General features: G+C 58.8%; 1 protein-coding gene across 4 annotated transcripts in view; it reads left to right on the top strand.

Annotated features, from left to right (window-relative positions):
• Positions 1-1,856: 1,856 nt before the first annotated feature.
• IL34 (interleukin 34) overlaps positions 1,857-13,719 on the top strand; it is a 52,634-nt gene continuing 40,771 nt past the window's right edge. For 2 of the 4 annotated variants that reach the window (XM_037877790.2, XM_043526378.1), the window contains exon 1: positions 1,987-2,144. The gene's annotated coding sequence lies outside the window, so the exon portion shown is untranslated. Of the gene's footprint in view, positions 2,145-12,504; positions 12,618-13,719 lie in introns of those variants that run through there. The other 2 variants (XM_037877792.2, XM_043526379.1) reach the window with 2 other exon arrangements.

Consider the following 13,719-nt stretch of genomic DNA (forward strand, 5'->3'; position numbering starts at 1 on the left):
TGAGGCTTTTAGAACTCACAACCAATTGAGGGTTTGTGCCCGTTCTTAACAGCCTGCCCTGTGGTGGGTACTCATGCCTTGAGTCACTGCAGGCGTTTTACAAGGCCAGGGCATGGGCTTCATGTTTAATCTGCATGGGCGGATTACACAGCATAGTCTCTCCTCCTTCCTGTGGCTACCTCTGCTCTGTGGGCTCTCCGGGGACTGGCTAGGGAGGCTGCAGTGGGTGCAGATCACAGCTGCCCGTCTGCTCTGCAGTAGGGACCAGACGCGAGGGAATCAGTAACAGTCCATGATGGTGAGCTTGTACATTGACACTCAGGGTGGGTTCCTGCTAGTGATAGTCCACGGAGCCTGTCCCAGGCTGGTGGGCCTCAGTAAATGAAGCAAGGCCAGGGCCCCTGTGCCAGAACAGGTGCTCCAAGTTATAAAGGATCAGGAACTGGTGAGGGAGAGAGACTGGATGTGTCAGAGCAGCCTGGGAGAGTCAGCCAGGAAAAGGGGAAGGTGCCAGGTGCCTGGGAGCCTGGAGAGGGTCCCTGAGGCAGCTGCGGACAGCCCTGTGCAGGCCCTCCCTGGAAAGAGGGAGGAATTAGCCGGAAGCCAGAGGCAGGACTAGCCTGCTCGCTTTCAAGAGCCAAAGCCAGTGGTGGGGTGGAAGGCTGAAAAGGGCTGAGGGGAGCTAGGGGAGGGGCTGGCCAGTCCTTCCTGATCCCAGAGCCAAGGCTGAGAGGGCTGAAGGTTGGGAGCAGAAGAGGGAGATGCCAGCTGGTTCTCAGAGCCAGAGAGGGCTGAAGGCTGGGGAAGAAACAAGGTGAGACAGTGGGGCTGATTTGTTGATGGACCATGGGGACTTGTCCCTTTTGCTATGGTTTATGTACATGGGACTTTTATAAGAAATGAACCCCACCAGGGCTATATTTAGACCAGGGAAGACTGGTTGAACTATTGCTGGGAACACTGTAGGAGGGAAACTGAGGCAGGTGTGCCTCTCCTGACCTGGCCTGCTGCAGGAGGCGGCTCCAGGCAGGGCTGCCATGAAAGAGCCCTTAATCATTGGGGCCTGAACCACCTCTGCTCCCCTTCCCCCCCCCCCAATGAGTGAGGTCATCAGGTTGTCTTCGCTGGCCAGCCTGAGTGTCCATCTAAATCTAAATCAGGGAGTCAGGGTTGCAGGATCCCATAGGGCAAAGGATGAGATGGAGAGAAATGGGAAAAACTTGGCTTGGCCAGGAATCTGTGTCCAATATGTGGGATCCCAGGGCCCCATCCTGGGGATGTGGATTCCAGTCCCTGACCCTAGGCTGTGATCTGTGATTCAGCTCCCACCAAGAGACCCCACAGCAACCCAAGTGGCAGCTGTGAGCTCAGCTTTTCTGGCTTGGGGCCGTAGCACTTTACATGTGGACTTTGCTGAGCAAAGCCAGGCCCCAGCTCCCTTATGGGATCCGTATGGCCGGTCTCCCGCAGGGATCTGCTAGGCGGGATTGGGGCCCAACTGTTCCCGGTGGCAAGAGACTTTCAACAGACAAAAATTCCTGTTCCGGCTCAAATCAAGTGGCGTCTCCCCCCTGGAGTTAATTGGATGCGGGACCAACTGTTTCAATCATGGCACATGAGTGTGGGGCTGAATCGCCCCCCAGGCAGCTGTGATGGGGAGAAGGGCCCGTTCCCATGCTGGAGAAGGAGGCCCGGGGCGGGGGCCTTTTCAGTTGCTCGGGGTTAATAGAGGCGCGTCCAGCCCCGTGTCCGACTGGGCGCAGGGAGCAGCGCGGGGCGCCCTTCGCAAGGACAGCGCCGCGCACCACTCGGGGGCTGGGCCAGACGCGCCCGCGGCTGGATGCAAGGCGCCCGGCCCGGGGGCGGCTCCCGTGCAGCAAGGGCCAGGGCCCGGGGGGAGCGCCTGGGGTGCACACGCGAGCAAGGGGAAAGCCCCTGATTTCTGGGAATCCACGTGCCCCCGGCACACAGCTGCAGGCGCGGGCCTGCCCCGCCTCCCCGGTGCGCGAGCTCCAGCCCAGCCCCCAGAGCCCAGCGGCGGGACGGGGGCTGGCGGCCGCAGACCGCCCCGGGGTCCCTCCGTGCGCGAGGCGCTCCCCGGCCGCCGCGAGACGCCCCCTGCCTGGCCCGCAGGCGGCCGCTAGGTAACCGGGGGGCGGGGTGCAGGGGGGGCAATTGCACCCGGCGGGTTTTAGCAGCCTGAACAAGCTGGGAAGGGGCTCAGGGTGCCGGGGGGGCAGGGAAGCGCTGGGCAGGGGCCCGGCCAGCTGGGGGGCGGCGGGGGGTTCCGCTCCGCTGAGGTGCAAGACCCCGGTGCTTTCTCCAGCTCTGAGCGCTGCTCCCAGGCGTCTCGCCGCCTCGTCCGGATCCTTTAGGGCCCCGATGCTGCGCCCCCTCCCATCCGGCAGCCCCCGGGCGGGCCAGGGGGCTCCCAGAGCAGGGTGGGTTCAGCTGGGGGGCGCCAGGAAGGTCGGACCGCGGACGAGCCCCGGGCTGGGCGCGCCGGCAGCCGGAGCGGTGCTGACCCGCGCTGGAAAACCCCTCGGCTTGAAAGGGCCTCAGAGCGGTGCGGTTCCCACTTCTCTTCTGGCCGACCCAGCTGAAGAAAATTGTTGACGCCCCCGGCCCAACGGAGCTGGGGATGAGGGGTTTGGGGTGTGGGAGGGGGCTCTGGGCCGAGGCAGGGGGTTGGGGTGTGGGAGGGGGTCAGCTCTGGGCTGGGGGTACAGGCTCTGGGGTGGGGCTGGGGATGAGGAGTTTGGGGTATGGGAGGGGGCTCTGGGCTGAGGCGGGGGTTGGAGTGTGGGAGGGGGTCAGCTCTGGGGTGGGGCTGGGGATGAGGGGTTTGGGGTGTGGGAGGGGGCTCTGGGCTGAGGCAGGGGGTCGGAGTGTGGGAGGGGGTCAGCTCTGGGCTGGGGGTACAGGCTCTAGGGTGGGGATGAGGGGTTTGGGGTGTGGGAGGGGGCTCTGGGCTGAGGCGGGGGTCGGAGTGTGGGAGGGGGTCAGCTCTGGGCTGGGGGTACAGGCTCTGGGGTGAGGCTGGGATGAGGAGTTTGGGGTGTGGGAGGGGGCTCTGGGCTGAGGCAGGGGGTCGGAGTGTGGGAGGGGGTCAGCTCTGGGCTGGGGGTACAGGCTCTGGGGTGAGGCTGGGATGAGGAGTTTGGGGTGTGGGAGGGGGCTCTGGGCTGAGGCGGGGGTTGGAGTGTGGGAAGGGGTCAGCTCTGGGCTGGGGGTACAGGCTCTGGGGTGAGGCTGGGGATGAGGAGTTTGGGGTGTGAGAGGGGGCTCTGGGCCGAGGCAGGGGGTTGGGGTGTGGGAGGGGGTCAGCTCTGGGCTGGGGGTACAGGCTCTGGGGTGGGGCTGGGGATGAGGAGTTTGGGGTGTGGGAGGGGGCTCTGGACCGAGGCAGGGGGTTGGGGTGTGGGAGGGGGTCAGCTCTGGGCTGGGGGTACAGGCTCTGGGGTGAGGCTGGGGATGAGGGGTTTGGGGTGTGGAAGGGGGCTCTGGGCTGAGGCAGGGGGTCGGAGTGTGGGAGGGGGTCAGCTCTGGGCTGGGGGTACAGGCTCTGGGGTGAGGCTGGGGATGAGGGGTTTGGGGTGCAGGAGAGGGCTCTGGGTTTGGGGGGAGCTCAGGGCTGGGGCAGGGGAACGGGCTTACCTCGGGTGGCTCTCGGTCGGCGGAGCGGGGGTGCTGAGGCAGGCTTCCCGCCTGTCCTGGCACTGTGGATTGCGCTGCGCCCCGGAAGCAGCCACCAGCAGGTCCAGCTCTTAGGCGGAGGCACGCAAGTGGCTCTGCGCAGCTCTCGCCCGCAGGCACCCCCATGCCAGCTCCCATTGCGTGGGAACTGCCAATGGGAGTGCGGAGCCGGTGCTTGGGGCAGGGGCAGCACACGGGGCCCTGTGGTCCCCCCCGCCTAGGAACTGGACCTGCTGCTGGCTGCTTCCGGGGTGCAGCGCGGTGTCAGAACAGGTGGGGACTAGCCTGCCTTAGCTGGGAGCACCGCTGCTGGGACTCCTAAGGGCCCGGTTGGCGGTGCTGACCAGAGCCGCCGCGACCCAGTGCCTTCCATTCCCTGACCCACTACTGGGTCGTGACCCACAGTTTGAAAACAACTGCCTCAAAGTGAGTGCTTGGTCTGTGTGCACAGAGGGACTGCGGCATTCGGTTGCTTAGATGCCATCCCACTGCACCTTGGCCTCTACCCCTCCCTCGCTGTGGCGGGCGGAGGGTCGTGTTCCCCCTCAGAGGCCAGGTAGCTGGTAGCTGATGCGGCTGGCTCTGTGGGTGCTTTTGTGGACAAATGCAGAATGTTTGCAAAAACAACCCCCCCCCCCCCCCGCCCAGTTGTATTCGGGTGAGTCGGCTGGGGGCTCTGCTGGGAAGGCTTAAAAATAGCATGAAAAAGAGATTTAAGACGGAACCTTTTCCAGGAACTCTTCATCACAGAGCAGATTGGATGGTGGTGGGGATGTGGGTTTGGAGACTAACTCGACTGGAGTCCTGTATCCTGCCTTCAGCCCTTTACCCCACAACTTTTCCATCCTTCTGCTTCCCACTGTCTGATTCCCACCCTGATCCTCAGTTAGCAAACTGATTGAGAAATCACCCGCCCCCGGCTGACTGCCTAGCCGGCGTGGCTGTGGTGAGGTTAGTGGCAGATGTGTCGGAGCTCCCAGCTGGTGGCAGACAGGAGCGTGGACGAATTATTAGCAGTGAGCATGACACACGCCCGAAGAGCACCTCTCATCAGAAATGTTCCTGTGTCTCTCAGCCGTGCATCTGCCAGGGCCGTGTGAAAAATCAGCCATGCACAAACTGTGGTTGTATCAACCACGTGTCATTTAAATATTAGCATTGGCCTTTGCAAACCTGGCCCATTCATCCATACCAACAGCCCTCTTCCGCTTGTGTGTGTCTCTGCATCCGCCCACAGCAGCATGCTTGAGTGGAGCCGCGCTTTACCCCCTGGGACCTTACCTCCCAGTTGCACAGGATGGTAGGATGGCCCAGTGACTGGGAGGCTAGCCTGGGATTTGGATTCAATAACCTATTCTGGTACAGACTTCTTGGATAACCAGCCTTGGTCCAGAGATCCCTTGGGACCAACTGGAGAGGGCGTAAGGGGTGCATAGGGCGTATAGGGATCCCCTGGGTCTGACGTTTACATGACAATGCGCCGAAGAGTGGCATATGAGGTACACGCTTGTTGTCTTAATCATTGCAAGAGGGATGTATGGATGATCTGTAAGGAGTTAAGTATCTATTCTGAAAACTATGCTCTTAAGGTATGTGAGTTAAGACAGGTCGCCTGGAGGTAATTGACAGGTTCTGTTCAGGTAGGGGGCAGGAGACGCTTATCTCCCTTGCTGACCATTATGATGTGTGGCTTACAATGTAAAGCTTGTTGCACAGAGAGCCAGCAGCTTTATTGCAAAGTCAACAAGAGATCACAAAATCTACAGGAAGGAGCACACCACAGGCAGGTGGCCTAGTTCGGGTTAAGATCAAATAATTAGTCTGGGTCAGGAGAATGCAGAGACCCCCCCGGGATCCTTCACCAAGGAGACAAGCTGCCAGCTGGCATATGAATGGATGGTCGCAGCTGGTCTGGTTAACACTGGGAGATGGACTTAGGGTGAGAGAACCTTTATGAGACAGGACCGTGTTGGGAGTTAAGTCTAGCTGCTAAAAGGTGTATTATGATTTGGCGTTAGAGGTAACCAGTTGTTTCTGATACTTTCTACCTACTTCCTAGTACTCCAATCTCTGTTAAATAAACTTATTCTGGTTTTCACTCTTACCTGATCTAAGGGGTGTGTGTTTGGCGAAGCTGTGATCTCAGGTGTCGTGAGTCAGCTGGGGTTACTATTCTTTGCGGAACTGCGAGCCTGGTAATTCTGACAGCCCAGTGGAGCCGGGGCTGGATGTTCAGAGGGTGTGGCGTTTGGGCCTGCCTATCGCTAACCTCCAGAGGGACAGGGGAGCCAGTGTGGGCTGAGAGGGAAGGGCTTGTGCTGCCCGTGGTTGGCAGAGCCTGGGAGCCAACCCGTGGCAGGCACAGACAAGGCTTCCTCATGGTAAGGTGCTGCACAGCCCTGGGTACTCTGGCCACTTCATCTGTCTGCTGCAGATCCCCTCTGTAACCTATGGGATCATTGCCCTGCCCGCCAGGGGTGCCTGAGCTGAACACCCTGGTGATGGAGAGGTGCTCGGATACTACAGGAACAAGGGCAAGCGGAGCACCACAGAGAGGGAGAGCCTGGCACAACTGCTATGCCCAGGGTAGAGAGAGAGAACCAGGGCATCCCAAAGCCCGCAGGTCCTGTGCACTGAGGGGTCATGTGGGGAGCTTCATGCCAATGTGCCAGGGCTCCCCCTCTGCGCAAGCTCTGTATATTACAAGTAAGGGCAGAGGCAGCTTAGAGTGGCTCACGGCAGGGTGGACAGATGGCTCCGGGCCGGCTGCTCAAGGGGCATGGCCAAGTTTTCAGGAGGGTTCCGCGCCCGATGCTGCAGCCGAGATGCTGATGCCCAGATCCTGCAAGGTCTTTAGAGACCTAATTCCCATTGACAGGTGCTTTGAAGGAGCCAGGAAATCGGGCTTGTAAAGCATGGGCTGTTGGGAAGTGTGCAGGGTGTGTGTGTGCGCCTGCTACTAGTGACATAATTTAGCACCTCAGTTCACCAGCGCAGATGCACCCAAGGTTGTTTGCTAAATTTATTGCAGCTTGGTTAGGATTTTATCATAGGCTTTGTTTTTTAATGCTCCCTGTGAACCCGCTCCGATGCTGTGTAAATCCTTATCACCCCCGACACACGCTGTGCCTACCCACAAAGGAGCCGCCTCATACTGTTTTAATGTTTTACCCATATTACTTCCCTAACTCGCCCCTGGTGGTGTTTGTGCCAAGACTTTCTCTGTCTGTGGGCAGGTTTCAGAGTGGTAGCCATGTTAGTCTGTTTTGGCAAAAACAACGAGGAGTCCTTGTGGAGGACTCCTCCTAGTTTCTGTCCGCTGAGTGCAGTGACAGCGTGGAGTCCGCTATTGTTCATGGCTGGGATTGCTGTTTTACTTTCCCAGCACCGGTACAGGCAATCAATAAGCTAATCTAGCTCCTTGATTCAGTGACCCTTATTGCTACGATGCTTAAGGGCCAAAGGGCCATGTGGAACTTGGCAGGCTAGTTAACAAAGGGGAGATTACACTCTGAGTTCGAGGAGGAGGACAGGGCTTAGCTCACGAAAGCTTATGCTCAAATAAATTGGTTAGTCTCTAAGGTGCCACAAGTCCTCCTTTTCTTTTTGCGAATACAGACTAACACGGCTGTTACTCTGAAACTTGACTAGGGCTGGCACAGCTCCCTGTTTAGCCTTGGCGATGTTGGGCTATTCGCGCTCTCAGCAGGGCAGTGAGTTAGCAGTACAGAGAGCCTAGAGACGCAAACACGTTAGGTGCCAGGAGCTGCCTCCAGCCTTGATTAAATATCAACCGTGCAGAGCAATGTGTCAGGGATGGGAGTTATGCAGCAGGGGAAGAGGAACACAGGCATTACAGTGGGGTGGGGGAAGGTTTCTTCATTTAATTTACCCTGCTTGTACACGCCTGCGAGTTGCTTTACCTGCTGGTATGTCAGTCCCACCATCCAAGATACCCGTCAGTACTGGATGCAAGGTCAACATCCGTCACCTTACCGATTATCACGGCATTTTCCCTAGAGTCAAATCCAGCTCTTTACAGCTAAATTAAAGACCGAGGCCTGGAATAGGCTCCCTGATCCTAGCCCATAATCCTGGTCCTTTTCTTTTCCAGTCTGTGGTTTGCTGGAGGACACTTCTCCCCCTCTGTTGCTTGACACCGCAAAGGCAGGAAGCTGGGGGTCGTTGTGGTTATTTCAGACTGCCCCAGGGGATCTCCCTGTGCTGCGCTCATGCGGATTGGGGGGCGCCAGTTTGGGGCTGTCTGGGAAGGTGTTTCATTTGGGAGCGAGGTTCCCTATGCCAAGGCAGCTTGGCAGACAGTGTGGGAAGAGCCGGAGGGCACGGGAGCTCTCCGCCAGGTGTCACTTTCGTCTTCAGAGGTTGGAGGAGGTGGCGCGGCTCCGAGTGCTGCTGTCATGAATAAATACCAATGAATTCATCTCCCCGCTCTGCAGGGGAACCGGAGCCCAGCTCTGGCCACCATGCCCCAAGGGCAAAGGGTGCCCTGCCCTGAAGGCAATTACTGAGCCTGGAGCTAAACCTGCAGAAGCTAGCCGAAGGCGCAGGGCTAGATCCTCCACTGGCATCCATCACCAGAGCTCTCTGAAATGAATGGAGCCTCCAGCTGAGGATCTGGCTCCTTCCAGGGCAGGGCTGGAGTGAATCCTTCAGCACAGACTTGCGTACAAAAGCTTCCAGGTTCGCGCTGCACCAGGGTTCTGGGCAAAAGCCGTTCAAAGGCCATTTAAAGCTCAATCTGTTTGACAGTGTGAATGGACAGGGCCGGTCCCCAGGAGGCAGAGTCTGGGGCCGAGGTTTGATGCTGATTGTTCAGTGTTATCTCGCCCAAGAGAAGACCTGCTCCCGGTTGAAAGCCAGGTTTGCAGGCTGGAGTTTGTGTCTGTGTTGGGTCACCAACGAGGGAGAGCGGGCGCAGGGGCACGGAGCGCGGGGGCGAGGAGAAGAGAGGGCCTCCTCCCGGGGCGCTCAGCTTTCGGAGCGGAACGCTGGATGCAGCAGTGCGGCCCTCATGCGGGTGAGCGCTCGCGGCCACACGTGGTGCCGTTGCAGGAGGGGGAGCTGCTCCCAGGGGTGAGAGCTCACCAAGGTGCGCACGGGATCCACCGCTGTGACGGGCAGCTGGCACTGAGCAGGCAAAGCAGCTCACCCGAGTTGCAGGATAAAGCCGGCCTCCTCTTTACATTGTCTCTCCCGCCGGATGTAGCTGCTTTTCCTGCTGCAGGTGCAAGTTACACTTGCCCTCCCTGCACACTGAATAGACGCCAGTTGCTCTACCTGGCCACGCGTGACACCGTATACACCACGGCTGTGCTGACCCCCGCCCCGCGGGCATGACTCCAGTCAGACTAGCACCAAGGTGGCCACGTCCATGGAAGAGGCTGTGGCCACAAGTGAATCTAAAATTAGGGCCCAGCTCCTCCGCTCGTACGAGGTTCAGCAGAACCTCTGAGTTCCGGACACCTCGGGGATGGAGGTTGTTCCTAACTCTGAACAAGACGCTGTGGACTTCAGCCATGGGTGGTTTGGGGCTGCGGGGGTGGGTCGGGGCTTCTGACCCTCGGGACATAAGGGCTTCAGGTGGGATGCTCGGGGCTCTCCATGGCTCTGGTCCTGGTTTCAGCTGGGGGGCGGGGGCGCACTGGGGCTCAGGACTTCAGCTACAGGGGAAGTGTTGATCCTGAAGCTGGCGCTTCCCCCCGCCCACATAGCTGAAGCCCCGAGCCTCCACGGGGCTGAAGTCCGGAGCCCCACAGGCCACCTGCTGGGCCCTGGAGTTTTTATAGTGTGTTGTGGGGGGGCCTCGGAAAGACAAAGATTGAGTTCCCTGCAGTACAAGATTTGTGTGGGGTTGTTTTGTTTTGTTTTCCCACCTCTGCTGCTGCCTGACTGGTTACTTCCAGTTCCACACGGTGTCTGGCTGACGGTCAGTCTGATGCTCCTATCTTTGAGGTTCCACGGTAGCGCATTAATGACGCGGACCATCGCGGATGGGTTTATAGCAGGGAGCCCTTGTGCTTCGTGATTCCGTGGTCGCGGGTTGTGCTGTGGGATCCACCCCATGCCAAGAACTGTTCTCCACCTCCCCAGGCCTGATCTACCCCCAAGCTTGGACGGAGCTAGCGGAGAGGGTGTTTGAGCCCAGCCTGCGCTGGGGAGCAGCTCCCTTCCCCGAACTGGAGCGAAGGCCCAAATCACACTGGCCGGAGCATCCTCGCAGCGCAAGCCCCTTGGCTTCGAAGCTGATTGAGTCGAGCAGGTGCCGTGGTGGTGCGGGGCCAAGGCCCGAGTGTGGAGAAGTGGGACTGTTCTTAATATTTCCTCTGAATGGTGTGGGGGTGCCTCAGTTTCCCCTATGCAGTTCTTAAGTATCTAGGGGGCGGGGTAAGGGTGTATGATCATTGCAGAGCCCTAGAGGGCAGGTGTGTGCAGGGGTCTGGACACAGAGAATGGCTGACACCCTGTTTCCTGGCAACTGATGGCCTGGGCCCTTGCCCCCTGCAAGGTGGGAGCTAAAGGGTTGGAGAACAAAGGAATCAGGTGACCTCCTGGCTGGGGAAAGGGGAAAGCCCAGAGGAGGAGGGGCTGGAGAGAGTTTCAGTTTGGGGCTGGCTGGGGACATGGAGTGAAGTGCAGACGTGGTTGTCTGGCTCACTGCCCCCCCAAAATGGACCCGGCTGAGGGGTCCTGTTCTCTGCACCTACAAGCTCTGTGTTAGACCGTGTTCCTGTCGTCTAATAAACCTCTGTTTTCCTGGCTGGCTGAGAATCACGTCTGACTGCGGAGTTGGGTCGCAGGACCCTCTGGCTTCCCCAAGACCCCGCCTGGGCGGACTCGCTGTGGGAAGCACACGGAGGGGCAGAGGATGCTGAATGCTCCGAGGTCAGACCCAGGAAGGTGGAAGCTGTGTGAGCTGTGTGCCCTGGAGACAGGCTGCTCACAGAAAGGAGACTTCCCCAGAGTCCTGCCTGGCTTCATGGGGAGCAGTTCCAGAGCATCGCCCAGGGACTCCGTGACACCGAGTGCCTGTCCTGGAGGGGAGGGTCTTGGCTGCGCAGTTCCAGGGCGGCTCCTGCAGGGAGGCTGGGGCTGGACAGCCACTGAGCACGGTCTCGTCAGAACTTTAACGGAGGGTCCATCGGCCCCACATCACCCAGCGAGGCCGTCTCCTCTACCCCTCGTTGCTGGAGGCAGTGATGGGGATTGGGGTAGATCGGTGCTGGAGAGTTGGAGTGGTGAAATCAAGTCCCCTCCCAAAAATGCAGCTTCCTTTGCCCCGGCCCAAGGAGAGGAGGGGAGAACAGCGATGCGCCCCTCCCTCGCCAGGCGGAAAAGCCTCCCGTGCCCTTTGTGTGCCAAAAACTCACGCAGCCTCCCGTACCCCCGGGTGCCAAGCCCCGTCTGTCTTGAGCCCCAGCTTCCTCCCTGATCATGGCCACCGCCCAGTGATGCGGAGCCGGCTCCAACACCTGCAGGGCCTGGAAACCTTGGGGGCAGCTGGGAACAACCTGAGTTGCTGAGCCAGCACAGGTGCTATGGGCCGGGTTGGCTTCGTCTCTTCCTGACTAGTGCAGGCTGGCAGCGTGGCCTTGTGACTGTGCTGTGACCCAGGAGACCTGCCTTCTATTCCTGCCTCTGTACTGGCCCGCTGGGTGACCTTGGGTGAGTCATGTCCCCGTGACTCAGTTTCCCCACCTGTGCAGTAGGGATAATGACACTGACCTCCTTTCTATAGTGCTCCTGAGCTCTGCGGATGAGAAGCACTAGATACGAGCTAGGGATTATGATTCATTTCAGTGGAAAGACCTGTCTGATCGATTCCCCTCGATCTGCACCGTTTGAAATCAGGTCATGGTCTAACCGCAGCAAGCCATTGCAGGCTGCTCTCCCCAACCAGACTGCCCAGCCAGCAGTAGCTGCGAGGCTCTTGCTGTGTTTCTGAGCTTCATTAATGGGAATACAATGTAAAGACAATTATAAGAAAGTTACGAGCAGTAAAATGAAGCCAGATCTGTGACGGGCACCAGCCTGGCTGCAGTGCGTGAGAGTGTTTAAAGTTTACTAGACTAAATAACCCTTTGATTCATCCAGAGCAACACCCAGGAGTCCTGGGATTGTCCCCAAGGGGCAACTTCTCTTTACTGGCCTGGGAAGACAATTTGTGTCCAAGCAGCGACCCTTAATCCAGAGCTGTGGCTGGTCAGTCTGCTTGTTTCACTGTCAGGGAGTTATTGAGAGTGCCTCTGTTATGTTACAATGCTCTGGGATCAGGCCCCACGGTGCTAGGTGCTGTCTATACACAGAACAAGGAGATGGCTCCTGCCCCGCAGAGGGGGACAGTGACCTGCAGGCAGCACGTAAGGGTCTTTGCTGCAGCGTCAGCTCAAGCTGTAACTCAGTGGTGCTCCTGCCCTGACTCACGTCCACACACGAATGTCTCTAGGTCCAGTTAAGGGGTGCTTTAAACTTGAGCAAGCCAGCCTGTTGCAGGAGGGTCGACGCTTGAGTGCTGCTGGTGCCGGTGGAGACGCAGCTCCCCTGTGCTGCTGATACCCTCTGGGCAGGGAACATGTTACTTCGCGGGGGAGCTGCTCTCACCAGAGCCTGGCTAACCGGAGATGAGTTTGCTCGAGGGCAGATCCCTCTGCCGTGGGGGCCAGCCCCTTAGGCCGCTCGGCCATCCTGCCGGGCTGTGTTCTGAACTCACCACGTCCGTGACTGGGATTTCCAAAGGGAGCCAACGTCCGCTAGAAACGTTCTTTCCCCAGGTGTTGATAAAAGCCACCGACTCCAGCCAAGCTTGTCGACACCCAGCCAAGCCTCTGCTGTGCTTTGGCTGAGAGTAAACCTGCTTTCCTGCTCCCTCTGCAGTTCCCCAGGCAGGAATAACCATGGGCAGTGTACGTATGGACCTTTTCCTCCCAGCGCCCCCTCTCCCCCAGCATTCTCCCCACAGTCACAGACCGAGGCCCCTGCATGCGCTGACCCACACGCGCTGACTCCCATGACCAGCCCCATCAAAGGCAATGGAGCTGCTCGTGTTTAAAGTTCAGCTCGTGGCTAAGAGTTTGCAGAATCAGGGCAGGGGCTTGATCCAAAGTTCAGTGAAGTCAGTGAATGGATCAACCCTAAATCACTGGAGCTCCTGCCGCTCTGAGTGGCATGGTAAGGGGGCGGGGAACGGGGGGGGGAGGGGTTGGATAAGAGGCAGGGGTCCTGGGGGGCAGTCAGGGGAGAGGGAGAAGGGGATGGGGTGGGGTCCCGGAGGCCTGTCAGGGGGTGGGGGTGTGGATAGGGGTCGGGGCAATCAGGGGACAGGGAGCAGGGGGGGTTGGATGGGGGTGGGGTCCTGGCGGGCGGTTAGGGGGCAGGGGTCCCTGGAGGGGGCGCTCAGGGGACAAGGAATGGGGGGTTGGATGGATTGGGGGTTCTGAGGGGGGCAGTCAGGGGGCAGGAAGTGGGAGGGGGTGGATAGGGGGCAAGGGCCAGGCTGTTTTGGGAGGCACAGCCTTCCCTACCTGGCCCTCCATACAGTTTCGCAGCCCGATGTGGCCCTCAGGCCAAAAAGTTTGCCCACCCCTGGTCCAAGCAGACTGTGAAGAGCTACAAAAGGATCTCACAAAACTGGGTGTTTGGGCAACAAAATGGCAGATGAAATTCCATATTGATAAACGCAAAGTGTTGCACATTGGAAAACATCCCAACTATGCGTATACAATGATGGGGTCTGCATTAGCTGTTCCCACTCAGGAAAGAGACCTTGGCGTCATGGTGGCTAGTTCTGGGAAAACATCCACTCAATGTGCAGCGCAGTCAACAAAGCGAACAGAATGTCGGGAATCATTAAGAAAGGGAGAGACATTAAGACAGAAAATATCCTATTGCCTCTCTATAAATCCATGGTATGCCCGCAGCTTGAATGCTGCATGCAGATCTGGATGTCCCATCTCAAACAAGATCTATTGGGGTTCAGAAAAGGGCAGCAATGATTGGGGGTATGGA

Source organism: Chelonia mydas, chromosome 12 (genome assembly GCF_015237465.2).
Source record: "Chelonia mydas isolate rCheMyd1 chromosome 12, rCheMyd1.pri.v2, whole genome shotgun sequence".
Taxonomy (NCBI): Eukaryota; Metazoa; Chordata; order Testudines; family Cheloniidae; genus Chelonia; species Chelonia mydas.